General features: G+C 46.2%; 1 protein-coding gene across 4 annotated transcripts in view; it reads left to right on the top strand.

Moving 5' to 3' along the window:
* Positions 1–14,692, top strand: part of Slc38a4 (solute carrier family 38 member 4) — an 86,178-nt gene that overhangs the window by 12,524 nt on the left and 58,962 nt on the right. The window contains exon 1 of one of the 4 annotated variants that reach the window (XM_021225491.2): positions 8,777–8,892. The exons of the other annotated variants lie outside the window; for them this stretch is intronic. The gene's annotated coding sequence lies outside the window, so the exon portion shown is untranslated. Of the gene's footprint in view, positions 1–8,776; positions 8,893–14,692 lie in introns of those variants that run through there. 4 annotated transcript variants of the gene reach the window in all.

The raw sequence follows: 14,692 nt of genomic DNA on the forward strand, positions 1-14,692 counted from the left end.
GGCCCATAGGCAATGGACTCATTCATCATGCTTGTACTGTGTCTCCAGAAAAAACAAGTCACTTGCTGGAGACATGTCTACGAAATGTATGTGAAACCTCGTCTGTTTATTTTGCAAAGCGGAGATAAAGGAGGACAACGTTGTTGCCTCCATAGGTCCTTCCTCTTCCCGCATTCAGGTAAACACTCTCAGTGCTTCCCCACAGAAGGAGTCAAATGGGGTGCCTAGAAGGCAGTGTGAGAATTCCCTCCACCATGCTGACACACTCCACACTAGGTTGGGTGCTCAATTAAACATTATCAATAGGACAAAGCTCCACATCTCCTATTAGTGTCAAATGACATGGAAGAAATACTCCAAAGCATGAGATTCTTACATGTTTTTGCTCTGGGGACTCTGAGGAAAACCCCATTCTTTAAAACTATATACATATTTTCCTACGTGTATATACCCTGGAACGTTTCCTATTTCCCAATGAAGGGACCTACTTTCCTATGCTAAAGATTAGGCTCAGCTGTGCCCTGGAGGTAATTAGCAGGATGCAGTGAATAACTGGGGGAAAATATGAGATGTTTTCTCAGATGCTTGAGGCTAGCAGACCCAAACCACCAGCCTGAGGAGGCCACCAGCATGAGATTAGCAGAGCAGCAGCAACCCATCCCCATCTTGTGTCCTACCCCTCCTAGAATCCTGTCCACTCTGTAGTTCTGCATGCTGAAGCTTGGGCCCGCAGACCTGCTTTTTCTCCAGATTCTCACAATGCTAAACAGACAGGTCCCCACGGTGACTAACTTTATTTTATTACAGTTCATTCCCCATTTATTGTATGTATGAGCTGCTAATATGCAGTAAGAGGAAATGATGTTCCCTGTATCTTTAAATTAAATTTTTACTAACAAATTATTTTTATGTCTTTCCCAAAGCAATAATGACCAGGTATTTTACCAGGTGAATGAAATTCACATAGTAACTGCCAGCGTCGTGTTCTTTAACTAAGAATATTGGTGTTCTGAACTCACCTGCCCTCTTTCCTATCTCATACAGAAATACAAAAGTGCTTGCCTAAAAGCAGAACTTGACTCCAAGGCCTTAAGAGTGGGAGGCATTGCTCCAGGGTAGAGATTTTAAGTCTTCAGGAATAATAATAATGATTTGGGGCTTAGATCTTGTCCCTGTAGGAAATGCCCAGCCCTAGCCCATTTCTTTGCCTTGCCCCCAATAATTTCTGTCCCTACCTTGCATAGGAAGCTTTTATGGCAGGAAGGGGTTGGGGGAGGAGGAGGCAGAAGAACAAGGAGCTGAAGGGCCTGTCCTTCCTAATACTGCAGCAGCCATCCAGGTCATGGACCTTCCCTGGGAAGAAACTTGAACATCCCTGTATGTCACACTCTGCGTGTGCAAGGATGCCCCCCTTTCAAATTTTTTCCAGTTGGGTGTTTGATTCACTGTGCAGAAGGAGATAACAGAATATAGGAGGAGACACTCAGATGACTGATGCTTGTCTGCAGGTGTTGGGGGTGTTCTGGGTGCATTCTTTAGACATGCTCTGAAAGAGAGGAAACAGTTTCTGCTGCACTTAGATTGGAAATTTTACATGTATATGCTCGTAAGTAAAATTATATGGTTATATCATGTCTTCCTATACACATAAAAGCATCATATTTGCCTACTTGAGGTGAAACTTTATGTGTTAGAATAGTTAGGCAGTCCAGAGCTATAAATAGCATTAAAAGATTTAAAATGTTTTTATTATAACTCATATGGCAAGGCACTGATAATATGTCTGTTTCATAAAGCATCCCCAGTATGAGGTTGTTCTAAACCAAAGTTCATTTGGTCATTTAACATCCTCCTCATTCTCATTTCACTTCCTTTTGTCATTGAAATAGGCAAAAGTCATGCAAATTAATTTCATTGGCTGCATAGCACAGATGTCCTTAGTAAGTAGAAATGGAAATGATTGCTTTTTCTTGCAGCTCATCAGGGTCTGTTTCCTTTGTGGTCATTTCCTCATAAGGCTGAGGAGGTCAAGAGAGCCAGGCTTCCCCGAGGATGATTGCCTTCCTAATAGGCCCCCAGACAGTGGGAGCTTCTAGAATGTTGAGAAATAAAGATGCATTTTCTAAAGTTTTGGTGATACTTTAGATCAGTGGTTCTCAACCTTACTAATGCTGTGACTCTTTAATATAGTTCCTCTTGTTGTGGTGACCCCCAACTCTAAAATTATTTTTGTTGCTGCTTCATAACTGCAAATGTGCTACCATTGTGAGTTGTGATGTAAATGTCTGATATGCAGGATATCTGATATGTGGCCCCTGGGAAAGGGTCATTTGATCCCAAAAAGGGGTCACCACCACAGGTTGAGAAGCGCTGCTTTGGGTTGATGGTGATGTGGTGTATACAACTAAACTACAGATTCAAAGGCCACAGTTCAAATTACTAGTGAAGTGGCTCTTTTAGGATGAAGTTTTGGGGAATTTGTTCCACTGTGTGGCCCAGATGATTCAAGCCAACCTCTGGTTCCCTCCTCAACAGTTGGAGACTGCAGAGTTATGTACATTTCTTCCCATTGCTTGGAATTCCATAGAGAGCCATTCATTATTTGGTCTATAAAGTGATTTTACTTTGCTGTTAAAAAATACAGGCTTTCCCCAGAAGGCAGTGTCTAACATCAGCTAATAGAAACAAGCAACATCAGTTACTGCAGCTACGCTAGAGAAGGGATGTTGGAATATTCTCTGTGAGGAAGCCTCCTCACTTTCTTTCACGTCTCCTCTCTAACCTTCAACACCCTCTTAGAATTCTTGATTTCACGCTTCTCTACTAGACTGCAAATGCTTAAGAACAAAGATGTCTTAGTCTCCAAATTGTCATTTAATCAACAGCAGGACCCTGATCTGTTCACCCCCCCGAATGCCAGTGGGTCTCATGCATTACCTCCCAGTGGGGTCTAAATGGAGAGGGATGACAGTGTGAGAACAGGAGAAAGCTAAAGACATTACACAGGCATCCAAATGGCTGTCCCCAACCCACTGGGGTGTACCCTGTAGAGGCAGAACTTCTCTGCCATCAGGAGAGTATGTAGGCTGCCATGATATAATTCTTTTCAGGGCTTGCTCTGTAGGAGAGCAGGACACCTCTTGTCATAGTGCCTTAAGGCTTGCCTACCCTAAATCTTCATGCTACTGAGACCTAGAGAAAAGCAAGTTTGTAATAAGATTTAAAAAATTGGGGGGGAGGGGGAGACAACTTTGTTTTGGTCTAGAGATTCTACATCTGGGCAGTATAAAGCAGGGTATTTACCTTCACATTTGAGTACAATAATCTCCCCCCTCCCTCCTCTTCCTCTCCCCCCTACTTCCCCCCTCTCTCCAGTGAGGGTCTCTGCAAACACCAGAGCCATTAGAGTCATGATCCAAATGAGACAAGAAGGAAGTCAGTTTGTCCAACAAGACTGAGTAGTGGGTGTTGGTTCAAACTTCTAGAGCGGTGATTCTTGACCTGTGGGGTCTCAACCTCTTTGGGGGTTGCATGACCCTTTCACAGGGGTCACCTAAGACCATCAGAAAACAGATATTTACATTATGATTAAGTAGCAAAATTGCAGTTATGAAGTAGCAACACAAGTAATTTTATGGTTGGGGGTCACCACAATGTTGAGGAACTGTGTTAATGGGTTGCAGCATTAGGAAGCAGACTGTCCTAAAGTCTGACACCAGGCAGTTTATTGTAATCATATTTAAGTACAGTACCATTTGGGAAAAATTTTCCTGGTGTAACTCAATCCCCTGTGCACAAGGAGGCATAATTACACTGAAACTCTTCTCAGAGTACATGTCACTTCTTGCATGAAGATGGGATCTAGAGACGGGCTGCCTGTGTTATCTTAAGGGCCTCGGGGAGGACCTGGGTCTGTCATACAGGTAGTGCAGAGGTCACCTAGGCTATTAGCCACCTCTTGTTCTGATTTGGGGAGCTTGGGAGAGCCCTGGGCCTAACAGATTGCTCAAAGGTCCTCTAGACTAGTAGCCACCTCCAGTCCAGGTTGTGGGAGCTTGGGCGAGCCCGTTATGACCTGACCCTAGAGATAGGACAGGGGTTACCGAGGCTCTTAGCCACCTCCATTCCCAGCCTTCTGGGTGGTGAACAAGTTATACATCTTTTTCTTTAAAAAGACAAACCCTGCGTGTTTAACATTCCTGGCTTCCCTAGAGCTTGTTATCTGTGATCACATTTGTGATCCCAACATGCCCTCCTGCTCTCCCTTCCTCCCTCCCTCCCTCCCTCCCTCCCTCCCTCCCTCCCTCCCTCCCTCCCTCCCTCCCTCTCTCCTCCCTCCCTCCTCTCCTGTGTGATGTGTGTGTCTGTATCTGTGTGCATGTATATGTGTATATGAATGTGAGCATTCATGTGTGTATATGCGTGTATGTGTGTGTGTGTGGTGACCAGAGGTCAATCTCAGGTGACTTTTTAAATCATACTGCACCTTTTTTTTTCCTTTTTCCTTTTTTTTTCTGAGGAAGGGTTTCTCATTCAACCTGAACCTCACCAATTCAGTTGCATGGGCTGACCAGCAAACCCCAGGGTCCTCCTGTCTTTGCCTCCCCAACCTTGGGATTTCAAGTGATTCCTGGCTTTTTGCATGGATGTTCAGAGTCCAGACTCAAGTACTTACGCTTGTGAAGCAAGTACTTTACTGACTGAGCCAACTCCCTGGTCCTGGAATAGACTTTCTTGCCTCAGAAGCGTGGATAGTACAGTGAAAAATAGGTTAGGACCAGAACGACAAGAACATCTAAGCCAGGAGTTAGAACAGGGCATCAACGTCACATCCCACTGAAGGAACTTTCCTGTCTGTCACCAGTCTAATGTGCATAAAGGCATGTGTAGCAAAAGAGTAGGACCCTGTACTGTGGGATCATCTCAAAAGGAGAGCAAGGGAGACAGAATAACCAGTTTATGGACAGAAGACACAAAGTGATACAGTGATGCGCAAATTTATATTTAGAGACCAAAATGTCAAGCCATCTTGACAAACTCACTCACTCATTCATTCCATTGAATAGGAATGGTCAAAGTTAACCTGATTGGCTTCCCCCTGGATGCTATGAACTTGGTTGGTAATGTGAAAATTGGTTGCATTACAAGCTACCAGCAGAACCCTGAGCTGAGATATGACTTTGTCCTTTACTCATTAAGTATTGCAGAATCTTGCAACACATCTTTCCTAGCATACAGCGTGCTGCAATATGTCAACACAGGTTTAAGAACAGATGTGGGACTGACTGTAAATCACAGTTCCAAATCGACCTTCTCATGTTTTTGCTTGTTTAAGGTTTGCAGGAATCTCCCCCCTGCTTTGTGTGATGTATCCTTCTTAAAACTGAGATACTCAAGGTCTCCATATCAGACCTAACTCTCTAAGACTCTCCTGTTCAGCTTCTTATGGCTCTAAAACCTCCCCCTACTCTTTGTGGTCAGTTGAGGTAAAATGTCTCCTCCCCTTGTTTTTTTGAATCAGCGGAAGATCCCATATTAGAGAGACACCACCCCCCACCACACACACACACACACACACACACACACACACACACACACACACACGTGAGATCATTTCCTGTCAGATGGCAAAGAGAACGACCCAGCAGTGAGTGACACTGTGGCGCTCAGTGTGATGAGGCCACCCAGGCAGCCTGGCAGGAAGGCAGAATTGAAACCAGAGCCCAACTTCTTCCCCGTTTGGAAACATGTGCTTGCCAGGCTTGGGGTGGGGGGGAGGGAGTGGTGTGCACCTGAGCAGGTGAGGTGTTCCTCCTGCTCCAGAGGCTTCAGAAGGTTGGGCTGGAGGCTCCCATCATCTCAGGAACACTATCCACACAGGGCTGCCTCTCACAGACATGCTAGCATGCTGAGCAACAGCCAGCTGAGCAAGCCAAACATCCTCACAGTCATCCGCCATTATTCCCATGGCGGAGTCTCCCCTTCAGTGCAGTCATGCCATTTTACACATCTGTGTGCCACACTTCGATTAAAACACTTTCTCCAACCACATTACAGTCTCCATAAGGACAGAGTCGCACCCATTTACATCTGTCCCCTCGCACCTTTCAGAAGGCAGCCAATCAAAATCTGTCCAGTAGGAGACTCGGTGAGTGTGATTTTCTGATGAAAGTGATAGGGGAGGGGTCACTACACAAATCTGGGGCCCTTTATAGACAGATGGACCCCAGAGGTGAGAAACCACTCAAGAGAAGGCAGCATCTAAGGGGTATGGGCTCCCAAGAGTGTTGCTTTGTGCAACCAGGTGAGCCCGCGTTTCAATTGTTTGTTTCCTGCCAAGAACACTCTTCTGAGATGGTTCACCCTCCAAGTTCACTGATGCCAGCAGTTAGGAAGCACATGGTGGGTGCCCTAAGGGTCAGACTGGGAAAGAGAGGGGAGGCCTCGATGTATTTGACTGTCTTGTTGTAAGCACGTTAGAGTCGCTTCCAGATTCTTAAGTGGACGTATTTTAACTGGTAAAGCTTTACAAAGTTTCAGGCAAGCAGTATATCAACACTTGTTCTGTATTTTTTCAGAGAAACTGAGTCACTTGAACATAACAAATTTGTCCTGGGGAGGTGACTGTAAAATTAGGGTAGAATCTGTCTTCTCCAGAGACAGCGAATGATCTCTCGCTAAACCAAAATGTGTTTCAGAGAGCGTGGTCCTTCAAGGACACTCATACCACTTCGGTTGGCTTCCTGTACCTTCGAACACTTGTTTAAATGCTTGAAGAACTGGGTTGTTGCTACATGGCCCTTCATGGTCGAGTTTTCATAGAGATACAGGCTTTTCATCGTCTCACACTTCTCCACATCCTTGTGAGATCTTCTGCAGCTCTGTTGAAATACAATCACCACAGAAAATGGGCGATTTGAACTTTAATCAGAATGCCACTGCTCTATAGATGAAACCAGCACCATTTTTCCCTCAGCCCACAACCTGATTCAATTACTAGTATATATAAATGAATAACCCATAGTTTCCTATTAAATCAGGCAATGAATCAGAGCTTTTGATTTTTTTTTTGTACTAGCTAAGGTACAGATGCCAAGAACTGGTTATAAATAGTTTCTTAAAAACGTTGACTAGAGAGATGGCTTACTGTTTAAGATCACTTGCTGCTCTTGCAGAGGACCTGGGTTCAATTCTCAGTACTTACATGGTAGCTCACAACTGCCTGTAACTCCAATACCAGGGGATCTGACACGCTCTTCTGTCCTGAGGGCACCAGGCATGCTCATATTGTATAGACACATAGGTGCAGGCAGAATACCCATACACATAAAATAAATCAATTTTTAAAAAGAAAAACAAAGAAAAAATGGATAATAGAATTTTTGTTTCTTAAAAGTTGGGTGTTTGCTCCTCTGTCAGGAGTTCCTCCTGCTGTGACTGCTCATGTCTTCCGCTGACATTTTGCCTACAGGCCAGGCTTTGCTTTTACTGTCTTGGGTTAGGCACTGAGAGATACAAGCCTACTTTCCTCTGCCACTGATCCTTTCTCTTGGTCCCGACACTCTGACCTGCAAGTGGCTTTCTACAAGATCCTTACTTACATTTTATTAAAGAAGAATGAACAGAGAAATACTGTAGTTTAAAGAAAATCCAATTTCAGCAAGCTAAAAGGGACTTCAAAATTCTCCTGCTCTATTCTAATTCCACAGGATGGAGAAACAAAAATATATGTATCATATTTGATCAGGCTTGCTCACCACATATTGTGCTTTGGGAGTGGTTATAGAATCATGCCGTGGTAGAAGTTAGGTATTATGCTGTCCTGCTATTGAATTGTTTTGTATGACCTGGTGTGTGTGTGTGTGTGTGTGTGTGTGTGTGTGTGTGTATGTGTGTCCACACTAATGGAGAATTCTGAATGTCCCTTATTGCATATACACTTCTGTTGTTACATCTTTTGACAATCTGGAGTGCTGCCCATGTTACAACACAGAAAGAAGCTCTAAAATGCAAAGGAAGGGCTGGGTGTTCCTGGTAAGAACAGTGGGGCTGGCAGCTCTGAATTAGCTTACATTGTATGTATGAGACTTCAGAAGCACTCCATATCCCTGGTGAGTCTGTTAGGGCAAGTCTCCATTGGTGAGCCCCCCTCCCATGACAACTGACTGTTACTAAATAACACAAGCTTTCTTTGAAGTAAGAATTATGCTGAGTGTCAGAAAACATCTTTATAAACACACTTTTCCTTAAGATGGTAGGTAGACCCCCTAACCAGCAGAAGGAATGGTTTATTATAACTTCATGTATTCTGGAGATCATACTTGTTAGGACCCCAGAAAGAGAATTACGGGAAAGGTCCCCAAGTGGGCTAGCAAGGGGACTCTTGTTTTGCGTAAGGTGACTTTTTACTGTAACCAGTATTTTCTATTTGTTTGTGCTCTGTTTGTTTTTCTCTACACCACAGTCAGCTTGGCAGTCCCTGACTTTGTTTATTGAGTACTCTACACTGAACACTTTTACCTACTTAAAGATGGCTATCAACAAACGTTCCTGCACACAGGAAAATAAAAAAATGAAGAAACTTAACCGTCGAAAATTAACTTATGCTGAGATCTTTGGTAGCAAAGGCTCTGGGCCAGTACAGGGAGGACAACTGGACAGCTGGTCTCCACCTGGGAGGATGCTCTGTTGACATCTCAGGTTGCTGCTCTGCGATTGGTGGCTAGACTGGAAGGGAGGGTCCGCAGGCACCGCGGCTGGGATGCTGCCCCCTATCACAGAATGGAAATTTCCACTCTTTAGTAAGCGAAAAGAAAAGAAGGGTCTCTCAAAACACTCCTTAAGGCCACTTCCCTTGGATTCCAACCCAAAGAGGGTACGGAAGACAGGCGGGTGAGTGTAATGTCGTCTATTTTCTTTTAAAAATGCGTCGGTGTGGAAATTTAGGGCTGGATCCTAGCCTGTATGGACTAATGTGTGAGCGAGTCAGGACACAGGCACGTGGACATACAGGTCTCTGATCTATCTAGGGTCTGAATTTTTGACTGTCCCTAATTATTCTGAAGAACTATAAGCTAAATGAATTATCCCAGGCTAAAGACTGGAGGGATTAGAAAATAGGGTAAATCAGGGCAGGCAAAGGGGAGTGCTTGCAAAGAGTGTTGTGGGGCTCCTTTCCCCTCTGCGGGAGGGGAGGGGGGCTGTTTCCTGGAGACTGGAGCAGAGTGCGGGCTTGCCCAGGCTGGAGGTCTCTTGGCTCTTGGGAGTGATTTCTATTTGGGATTGCCTGCCTTGCCACCACAGTGTCTGACTTGCAGAGGGTCGGACCCTTCCGGGGACCTCCCAGAGCTCCGCACAGCTGGGGACGGCTGGGGATCGTCCCTGCAAGGTGTTATCCGAGTCGAGGGAACTGTTCCCATGGGGGGGGGGGAGGGGCAATGGGGACAGCACAGCAAGGGTTCAGGGTTTAAAATAGATTCGAAGTCTCTTTGATAGTTCGATGTCCCAAAGGCTAGAAGACCAGCTGTTTTCCTGGGGTGCGGGGCTTTGGGCAAGAGCCTGGAGCAAACTGAGGGTGGTCGCCGTCTGGCTTTGCTTAGTTTTATACATGGTGGGATCCGGGACCTGCCGTGCTGGACAGACAGCAGACAACGAAGCCGGACAGGAGTGTGGAGAGTGGGGTCGAGGTCATCCACGGAAAACTTCAGAGAGGAACGGACCCGGGCCGGGGGGGGGCGGGGAGGGACAGCGCTCTAGCTGAGCTCAGAAGGAAGGTGGGAGGAGGGTTCCGGATTCCAGTGAGCTCGGGAAAGGGGCTGACAGTCTTGGACTAACCTACAGACCTGCCCAGGTGGCTCTCTTCATCCGGTTGGAGATCAAGCTGGGGACCCTCGAGCCTATCTACAGGGAGAGGCGGAGAGAACCCCCCCTCCATGCGCACCCAGGAGTGGAGCGTGGTGCTTCTGGGTTGCTGAGCCGGTTGACGGAAAAAGAGCAAACTGACCCAGAGGAATCTGGGATATGCGGTCACTGTGTCTAGGTGGTTGCTCCTGGCCTTGTGGGCCAGATTGGTGCTTGATGTCTGTCTGTGGTGGGAGAACCAAACCGGCGGTTCTCAACCTTCCTGAGGCTAGAATGCTTTATTTAATACAGTCCCTCGTACTGTAAAATTGTTTCGTGGCTACTTCATAACTGCAATGTTGCTACTGTTTTGAATCTTAATGTTAATGTGCGATATGCAAGATCTGATCCCTGCAATGAGTCCTTTGGCCCCCCTGCCCCCCCCCCAATTGGTCACAACCCACGGGTTAAGAACCACTGTATTAAATACTTGGGTATTTTGAAAATGGAGTCTTAACTGCCTGGAGGGAGTCCCAAGGGCTACTTTACCTCATCAGATCCATAATCGTGTCCATTTTATGGGTTAAGAATCTCACTTAAGCGTCGCATAGCGCTCTGTGCTGTATGTATTTGTGAGCTTGCATTTTAGAGAAGGTGAATGAAGCTCACCTTCATTCCTTAACCTGTGGGTCACAATCCCTGGGGATGGGGTGGGGTTCACATAGACCATCGGATGGCTGAGAACTACTGGCTTAAGGACGAGTCTGTGAACCAGCAGTTAGTAAATGAAAGTTCCTGCTTGTCTGATTAAAGGTGGCCAACAGGGCGGAGAGAGTGCTGTGCATCCCGGGAGGTTGGCAGCCATGGGAGAAATGGGAAAACAGAGTCAGTGTCATGTCACCGCTGACCTTCCTCTGGTCCTCCTCCTTTTGTTTCTGTGGTGACCTAACTACTCATTCGTCCCTTAGACTGTCATCAAATGACACTGCATATGGAACTGTGGTAGAGAGGGCTTCGGGCTTTGTTTTCTTCTTTTTTAATCTATTTCCCTGTCACTTTACACAGAGCTGAGAAAATCCTATTACTCAGAAATGTTTGTTGAATAATGGGTAAACAGTTGCATTCTACAGTGGGATTTGCTTTATTAAGGGGAGGGTATTTGAGCCCTTATCTTAGAATTTGACCTTGGAGAGAGTCAGGAAGGGACACAAGGCTAGGTGTTTTTTGTTTGTTTGTTTGCTTTTGTTTTATTTTATTTTGTTTTTTTGAGACAGGGTTTCTCTGTGTATCCCTGGTTGTCCTGGAAATCACTCTGTAGACCAGGCTGGCCTGGAACTCTGAGATCTGCCTGCCTATGCCTCCCAAGTATAGGTATTAAAGGCATGCGCCACCATCACCCAGCAAGACCAGGCTTAAGCTAGGAAGCAGAAGTAGGAGTTGGCCAGGTGAGGAGTCAGAGGAGGTGAGGGGGGACCAATAGCAGACAGCCCCAGCTGAGCAGGAGATAGGAGCCACTTCAAGGTCTAAGAAAGTCAGGAGTGCAGATGTCTCCAGGGAGGGAGGAGGGCTCAGGGAGGCCCTCTGTGATTCCTCTCTGTCTTGTCTGTTAGCTCTGTCCTCTCTTGAATTTTGGAAGTGTTGATCTGTATACACAGAAAACAAGCAGCATACTGTATGGGTTCATCACTGTATGATGGGCTTCATAAGTAGGCAGGGCAGACAGGAAGATGGACTTTGTAGTGCCCGCTATGGGGAGCCCAGTTTGTTTTTCTGGTTCTGGGGGATCCATGTTAGTATAGACATGGTCGCACAAAAAAAGACTTCTAAACAAATGCTGACTTTCTGTGTTTATATGGAGAATCCGAGGGTGTTTTCTGTCCTGATTTTAGGTTTTAGTGGTTTTATAGTTTTTTTCAGTGTTGCATACCCAAAGTCACGGCATACAAATATTGTTTAAAGTATGGTGAAGTGGGGGATTGAGTAGCAGAAAGTATGAATGTGGCCACCCTCCTCCCACAGATGCAGGTAAACTTTTTGGCTTTTCGAAATACATTGAAAATCATCTCCTGATGTCAATGCTAAGGGACCTCTTGTATCAGTTTTGCTTTTTCACTTAAGTTCAGGGATCACCTTGCCTCTATCGCCTACACACGGTAAGCTCTTTGTTTGGGAGATTAGAAGGTGAGACTTAAGAGTTAGTGAAGCATACAGATCCTCCAAGATGCTTCTTTTACCGGATTAGACATCACATTGTAGCATTCAGTCTTTGAGGAGGGTTTCTTCATCTGTAATTCATGATGGCAGTGTCTCAGCGTATTATAGGGAGTGAGCAATTTATTCCCTGTGGAATGCTCAGGCTGATGTCTGACGTACCTAAACACTCAGTGTGAGACAGCTATTATTGGAGAAGCCATAGTTTTTACTACCTGTAACATTATTGTTGATGCTTAAATGCTAGTAAGTGTTTGTATGTGGTGGATTCATGTATCTGTATTGGCACATGGGTGGATGTGTGTGAGTGGAGGCCAGAGGTCCATGTTGTATGCTTTTCTCTATCGTGATCCACTTTATTCTTTGGGACAGTATCTCTCAGTGAACCAGATCTTACTGGGTGGCTACACTGGCTGGCCGGGAGATCTGGGCATCTGTCTGCTTTCTTTTGTCTCCCAGTGCTAGGTTACAGACATGTACTGACATGCCCAGCTTTTACATGGGTGCTGGGGACCTGAACTCAGGTTCCCAAGTTTGCACAACAAGCACTTCATCCACTGATCCAGGCCCCTCTCTAGCTGGTGTGTGTGTGTGTGTGTGTGTGTGTGTGTGTGTGTGTGTGTGTGTGTGTTTGCTTTTGTTAGGGTGTTTTTCTTTGTTTTCTGACTTTTTCCCAGGAAATATGAAAACTGTCTATTCACCTTTGATAAGTACCAGTGATGGGACAAAGCAATGATTTCACTCTGGCCTAGCTTAGGGAAGCAGTGAGTTTACTAGGACAATCCATGAATGAGAAGGCACTTAGAGGAATGTGGATGAAAAAAAGATGTCTGCTTACTGCAAAGCCCACCCCAGCCTACTGAGGACTTCCAAGTTTTAGTAGTTTCTGGAGCCTTGTAAGCCTCCCTCTTCCCTCCTGGAGAGAATGTTTCAATTCTGAGGGAAAAGCTACACACACACACACACACACACACACACACACACACACACACACACACACACACACAAAGGTCACAACTAAAATGAAGGAAATAAACGACAAAAGGAAATTTAAAAGGACCGAATAACTCCTGCCGGGTAGCCTCGAGAATGGTGCCATTCCCTGAGTGATTCAAAGGCAGTGAGTGTGTCCTGCTGTCTGGCCCCTCCTGCCCTTGATCAATCAAGTACACATCTGTCATTCTACTGGAAGGCCTCTCCAGCTCCTCAGTTTTCTCTCAGTTTGGCTTTTGTTTGTTTTTTTGAGACAGGGTTTCTCTGTGTAGCTTTGGCTGCCCTGGAACCCATTCTGTAGACCAGGCTGGCCTCGAACTCCTAAGTGCTGGGATCAAAGGTGTGCCCACCACCTGGCTCTTGCAGACTGCTGTTACCCATTGTCCTTCACATTCCAGACACTGGGTACATGTTTGTTGAGGGAATGAGGAAAGGGAAAACCGGCTTCTTTTTCCCAACAGTATTTGTTCTTTAAATAAGCACTTTGGTGTTTAACTCTTGAAGGTTCAGGCATTGCTGACAGGCAGCGATGAGTCTGTAAGTTATAACAACACACGTAGAGACAGTTGCTGCATTTGGCTCCCGCACTGGAGACCATTGGAGGGCTGACCTGCGGAGCTCCTGTCTGGGCTGTGTCACTTGGGTGTTCTGGATTCAGTCTGTGGCTCTTCTGCTTTACACTAGAGTGATTTTGGGCAAACTAGCCTGACTGCTTCACTGTTTATCTGTAAAACCAGAGAACAGACTGGCTCCTGCCTCACAGGACCTGTGGGAAGTAAACAATTTCACATTTACAAAGCACTTGGGGGCCTGCACGGGGCCTCCTAACACGGGAGCTGTTGAAGCTGAAAGAGATCTAGTTTTCCTGTTCCACATAAGAGTAGTGCACACCTCCTACATTATAGGGACACTGCACTTGAGTCTAGTAAACATTGGGTAGAATGTTTGCACCCAACTCTCTGCAGTCGGCCATGGGGCAACTTACACTGACCTGGATTTCCTTGTGCTAAGCCATTGAGAGTCTTGATTCTACCTTACCTCCCTCCTGAACCCTCTGCCTGCCTGGTGTGCCCGGTCTGCCTAGTGTGCCCGTGTGCCCGCTGTTTGTCTTGTCCTTTTTACTTTGCGTCATTCGCTCCTTTTACGTAGTCTTCTCCTCGGGACCAGGACTTTGCTCTTTGTTTTGGCATAATTCTGTAACACTGGGCACACTGCGTGCTATAAAACGTTGAAGACGAAAGAAAAGGGAAAACAGCAGCTTTGGCCCGCAGCTGTTTGCAGGACTGCTCCTAGAGCTCCCGCAGCATCTGGGATGTCTACGAATCCAGCATGAACCTTGGGGTGGCACCGGGCAGGACCAAAGTCACTGGCTGGGATACTGCGTGACAGGTTCGCCAGCTGCTTTTGCTATGCCTGGATGCCTTGGAGAGAGGGGCCAGCCTGGGGGGAGGGGCAGTGGACTTGGCTGGGCATTGTGGGAAAGACCTGCAGAGGGGCATGAGGGAGGCAGTCACTGGACACCAAGGCTGGAGACTCCAGTTCTAGACAGTGTTCCCAGGTTTGGTTCTTGTTTGCCCGCATAGGAGAGACCTGTCACACCAATGCAGGGCCTCCCTTAAAGCTCTGTGACCGGCCTGACCTTTGTCGC

This window comes from Mesocricetus auratus, unplaced genomic scaffold (genome assembly GCF_017639785.1).
Source record: "Mesocricetus auratus isolate SY011 unplaced genomic scaffold, BCM_Maur_2.0 Super-Scaffold_100010, whole genome shotgun sequence".
Classification (NCBI taxonomy): Eukaryota; Metazoa; Chordata; class Mammalia; order Rodentia; family Cricetidae; genus Mesocricetus; species Mesocricetus auratus.